We start from the raw sequence: 5,922 nt of genomic DNA on the forward strand, positions 1-5,922 counted from the left end.
AAACAGAAAAAAAAAAAAAAAAGCTTGGACTCTGGACCCAGGCTGCCTGGTTTGAGTCTCAGCTCTGTCACTTACTAGCTGTATATAAACTGGGCAAGTCACTTAACCTGTCTGTGCCTCAGCTTCCTCGTCTGTACGCCAGGAATAATGATAGTGTCCATTACAGGGTTGTTGTGAGAATTATGTGAACGATATACATGTAAAGCACTTTATATCATACTTAGCACATTATGAAAACTGTATTTTTGCTATTGTTTCCAAAAAAAAACCCTGCATTGTTTGCTATTATTGTGATTAGATGAATGACAGTCATCAAATTCTTAGCAAAAGTGAAGTCAGAGAAAGCTTTAAATCAGCCAAACATTTTTTTCATCTCTCTAGTTTTCTCTGCACAAACCAAGACTCCTCTACTCATCCTATGAACAGTCAGCCTGGGCTTTTTTTTTCGTTTCTTTTTTTGAGACAAGTTCTTGCTCTGTTGCCCAGGCTAGAGTAGAGTGGAACAATCACGGCTGTCTGCAGCCTCAGTCCACCCCCTCAACCCCAGGTCTCAAGCCGTCTTCCTACCTCAGCTGCCCCAGTAGCTGGGACTATAGGCAAGCACCACCAGATGTAGTGCTTTTTTTTTTTTTTTTCCTTTGAGACTGGTTCTCACTAGGTTGCCCAGGCTGGTCTTGAACTCCTGGGCTCAGGCGATCTAGCTGCCTCAGCCTCCCCAGGTGCTGGGATTACGGTCATGAGCCACAGCTCCCGGCCCAGTATAGGCTTTGATGTGGCTTTAGTGAAGATCATTCAGCTAAACCACTGAGACGACACATACCTTGAGTGGCTACTGTGTGCCAGATCCTGGCTAGCTATGAGATTCACAGCTGAAGCCGTGCTCCCTCCACCCTGCTGGCTGTCCCAATTCTGCAAGAGAGGCAGGCCAGTCACAAACAAGGAGAACAGTGAGCTAAGGGGACCCAGGCCCTGTGAGGGCAAGAGGAGGTGCGCCCCATATTGCCCAAAACCACAGGGGGTGTCCCTAGAGCAGGTAACTGATCCAAGACCCGTGAGGCAGGACCTGCAGCGGGAAGCAAACTCCAGAGGCTTGCAGGACTTCTGGTCTTGGGCTCCAGCATGCAGGGGCTGGCAAACGTGTTCTGAAAAGGACCAGCCCGTCAGTATTTTAGGCTTTGCAGACCCCGCAGTCCCAAATGAATGAGCGTCAGCTAGGGGCGAATGACACTTTTTTTACAAAAGCAAGCGGAGGGTGGAACTCCGCCTGTGGGTCGCAGCCGATCCCTGTTGCGGGGTTGACCGACTCCTCCACAGATCAGTGGGTCCAGTCCAGGGGACGGCATGAAGGCCGTGGTGCCTGGAGGCAGGAGGCCCCGCTCATCACCCAGTGAAGGAACCGTGGCCGGAACAGGTGGTTGTCCGCTGAGGCTGTATCTGACAGTCACCCAGAGGGATCTGAAACTGCCTCATACCCTGGCCACCCCCAGCTAATTACATGTGAATTTCTGGACGTGGGACTCCGGTATTGGTGCTTTTTACAGTACCCCAGGGGTTTCCAATGTCAGCCCACACTGAGAACCACTGGCAAAATCTAAGCAAGTACAGACAGGAATGTGGGAAGGAAACAAATTTAGACAGTACCATACTGATGATGGCGCTGCTTAACAATTTATTATTGTTATCATTTTGCGACAGGGTCTCACTGTGTCACCCGAGCTGAAGTGCAGCGGCACAGTCTCGTCTCACTGCAACCTCCGTTTCCCGGGTTCAAGTGATTCTCCTGCCTCCGCCTCGGGAGTAGCTGGGATTTCAGGCGCCCACCACCACACCAAGCTAATTCTTGTATTTTCAGTAAAGAAGTGGTTTCACCATGTTGGCCAGGCTGGTCTTGAACTCCTGGCCTCAAGTGATCTGCCTGCCTCGGCCTCCCAAAGTGCTGGGACAACAGGCATAAGCCACTATGCCTGGCCCACTTAACAATTTTTTGAGTTTACAATGGGTTAGCAGGCAGTGTAACCCCATTGTAAGCCGGGAACATCTATATTGGGAATTTTCGGGAAGTACACAGCCCTATAAAACTGCTGGGATATGAATAAGTAGATTTGAGGAAAGAATTAACCACATCTTGCCCCCTTAATTGGGGGGATTAAGTGTTCTGTCCCGCCTCACTCTCTAAGGACCTGAATCAGTGCCTGCCATATGCTCATCCCCTGTTCTCCTTGTTCATAACTTGCCTCTCTCTCTCTCTCTCTCTCTCTTTCTCTTTCCAAAATTGTGGTAAAGTATAATTATAAAATTGACCATTTTAGCCACTTTTTTTTTTTTTTTTGAGATGGAGTCTCACTCTGTTGCCCAGGCTGGAGTGCAGTGGCACAATCTCGGCTCACTGCAACCTCTACCTCCCGGATTCAAGCAATTCTCCTGCCTCAGCCTCCCCAGTAGCTGGGATTACAGGTGCTCGCCACCACGCGCAGCTAATTTTTGTAATTTTGGTAGAGATGTGGTTTCACCATGTGGGCCAGGCTGGTCTCAAACTCTCAACCTCAGGTGATCCCCTGCATCGGGGACTTTTTCTTTTTTTAGACAGGGTCTCACTCTATCACCCAGGCTGGAGTGCAGTGGCACAATCTCGGCTCACTGCAACATCCCCCTCCCAGGCTCAAGTGATCCTTCCACCTCAGCCTCCTAAGTACCTGGGGCTACAGCTGCACACCATGATACCTGGCTGATTTTTGTATATACATATATATATTTTTTGTAGTGACAAGGTTTTGCTATGCTGCCCAGGCTGGTCTTGAACTCCTGACCTCTGGTGATCTACCCACCTCAGCCTCCCAGAGTGCTGGGATTACAGGCGTGAGCCACCACACCCAACATTTTAGCCACTTTCAAGTGTACAGTTCAGTGGCATTTAAGGATGTTCACATTGTGGTGCAACCATCACCACCATCCATCTCCACAGCTCTTTCATTTTCTGAAACTGAATCTCTGCACCCATTAAACACTAACTCCCTCATCTTCCTCCCTCCAGCCCCTGCAACCCCCATTCTACTTTCTGTCTCTATGAATTTGATTCTCTAGGGACCTCAGATAAGCAGAATCGTACACAATTTGTCCTTTTGTGTTTGTCTTATTTCACTGAACCTAATGTCTTCAAGATGCATCCATGTTGTAGCATGGGCCAGAATTTCCTTCCCTTTTCAGGCTGAATACTATTCCACTGTGTGGCTGGACCACATTTTGCCCATTCATCCATCTGTTGATGGACGCTTGGGTTGCTTCCATCTTTTGGCTATTGTGAATCATGCTGCTGTGAACATGGGTGTGCAAATCTCTCTTCAAGATTCTGCCGTCAATTCCTTTGATTATATACCCAGAAGTGGAATTGCTAGATTTCTATACCTTTTTCTTTTTCTTTCCCTTTTTTTTTTCTTTTTGAGACAGGACATCACTCTGTCACCCAGGCTGGAATGCAGTGGGACAGACAGGATTCACTGCAGCTCCCACCTCCTGGCTCAAGCGATCCTCCAGCTTCAGCCCCCCGAGTAACTGGGACCACAGGCGCACACCACCATGCCTGGCTAATATTTTTTTTTAATTTTTGTAGGGACGGGGTCTCACCATGTTGCCCAGGCCAGTTTTGAACTCCCGGAGTTAGGAGATCCTCCCATCTTAGCCTCCCAAAGTTGCTGGGATTACAGGCACCAAGCCTGACTTATGTTTAATTTTTGAGAAACCAGCCAGGTACAGTGGCTCACGCCTGTAATCCCAGGACTTTGGGAGACTGAGGCAGCCAGATCAATTAAGGCCAGGAGTTTGAGACCAGCCTGGCCAACATGCTGAAATCCCATCTCTACTAAAAATACAAAAATTAGTCAGGCATGGTGGCCGGCATCTGTGGTTTCAGCTACTTGGGAAACTGAGGTGGGAGGATTGCTTGAACCCGGTAGGCGGAGGTTGCAGTGAGCTGAGGTGGCACAACTGTGCTACAGCCTGAGCAACAGAGTGAGACTCTGTGTAAAAACAAAAATTGTTTTGAGGAAACCTGCCTGTCTGTCTTGCAGGACTGTGGCTTTATCTATGCATCCCTCCACAGCTGGTCATTGGCAGGGCTCTCTCTGGCCTGTTTGGCACGTGGATTGGTGAGACCCTGTATGAAATTGAAAGGCAACAAGAGGGTCATTCAGTGAACTCCTTCTAGCACACTTTCACTTGGTGGCAGAGGAGAGCTGCAATTTGTATGGAGAACAACCCCTCAAAACTGTAGCCAGTATATCTAAAGAAACTCCAGGGAAGGGGTTGGTGCGGGGAGGTGAGAAGTTAATGAGGAAATACATCTCAGGAGCAGAGGCACTGGCAGGCCTGGAGCTTGTGTAGGGCAGGTGCTGGTGCGGCCTAGGTGAGGAGAAGTTATGCTTGTCCATACATGACCCACCTGCCCATTAGCAGACCTTCTTTAAGAAAAGAAGAGTATCTGGTCAGGCACAGTGGCTCAGGCCTGTAATGACAGCACTTTGGGCAGCCAAGATGGGTGGATCACCTGAGGTCAGGAGTATGAGATCAGCCTGACCAACATCGTGAAACCCAGTCTCTACTAAACACAAAAAAATTAGCTAGGCATGGTGGCGGGCACCTGTAATCCCAGCTACTTGGGAGGCTGAGGTAGAAGAATCGCTTGAACCCAGGAAACAGAGGTTGCAGTGAGTTGAGATGGCGCTGTTGCACTCCAGCCTGGGCAGCAAGAGCAAAACTCTATCTCAAAAAAAAAAAAAAAAAAAGTTTTTTTTATTTTTATGAAATCAGTTTCTGGGCTATACTATTTTTAAAAAAATTAAATAAAATGAGTGTCATGCCCACCAATAAACACAATCGAATGGCTATAGGAGAATAACTGGAATCTGTAGTAAAAATGAGGGACAGGGCCAGGCCCAGAGGGGCTTATGCCTGTAATCCTAGCACTTTGGGAGGCCAAGGCAGGAGGATTGCTTGAGGCCAGGAGTTCGAAATCAGCCTGGTCAACAAAATGAGATGCCAACTATACAAAAGAAAAATTAAAAAATTAAGTGGATGTGGTAGCATGTGCCTGTAGTCCCAGCTACTGGAGAGGATGAAGCCGGAGAATCACGTGAGCCCAGGGGAAACCTGGACAAGATGGTGAGATCGCATCTCTAAAAAGAAAAAAAAAAAATGAGGGATGACAAAACTCATGTTTCAAATACATTTTGTGGTGAAATTGGGTTCCTGAACGTGTGTGTTGAGCATCTCTGGGCCTGAAATGTGTGGATTCAAAGACCTTTATGAGACCATCAGGCAAGAGGAGGAACAAAATGAGTACCAAGCAAGTTAGGGCAGATGGACTTCCTGGAACTGGAGTAAGCCTGACACTGCAGAAACGTGTATGAGTTAAAATTAATGTTTGGTAGTAAATGCTAGATTCTGATGGCAAAAAAAAAGTTAACTTTGGAATACAAAAGCATGTCAAAAGATTCAGAAGCCCACCCCTAAATATGCTGACAAAAATTAAAATATATGCATATTTAGCAAGGTATGAAATAGTTAAAAGAATAAATCAATAAAATATACACATATAGTAAAAAAACTTACAAAAGAGTGTAAAATAGCACTTGCTTCAGTGGCATGTGTACTAAAATTGGGATGATACAGAGAAGATTAGTATGGCCTCTGTAAAAATATGTATTTTTTTCTTTTATAATTTTTTTTAAATTATACTTTAAGTTCTGGAGTACATGTGCAGATGTGCAGTTTTGTTACATAGGTATACACGTGTCATGGTGGTTTGCTGCACCCATCAACCCGTCACCTACATTAGGTATTTCTCCTAATGCTATCCCTCCCCTAGCCCCCAACCCTGAGACAGGCCCTGGGGTGTGATGTTCCCCTCCCTGTGTCCATGTGTTCTCA

The 5,922-nt window shown here is 46.9% G+C and overlaps 1 pseudogene; it reads left to right on the forward strand.

The window, feature by feature from the left end:
• Positions 1-5,624: 5,624 nt before the first annotated feature.
• On the forward strand, positions 5,625-5,719 carry LOC116473968 (U6 spliceosomal RNA; annotated as a pseudogene).
• Positions 5,720-5,922: the final 203 nt, after the last annotated feature.

Source organism: Hylobates moloch, unplaced genomic scaffold, assembly GCF_009828535.3.
Source record: "Hylobates moloch isolate HMO894 unplaced genomic scaffold, HMol_V3 SCAFFOLD_8, whole genome shotgun sequence".
NCBI lineage: Eukaryota > Metazoa > Chordata > Mammalia > Primates > Hylobatidae > Hylobates > Hylobates moloch.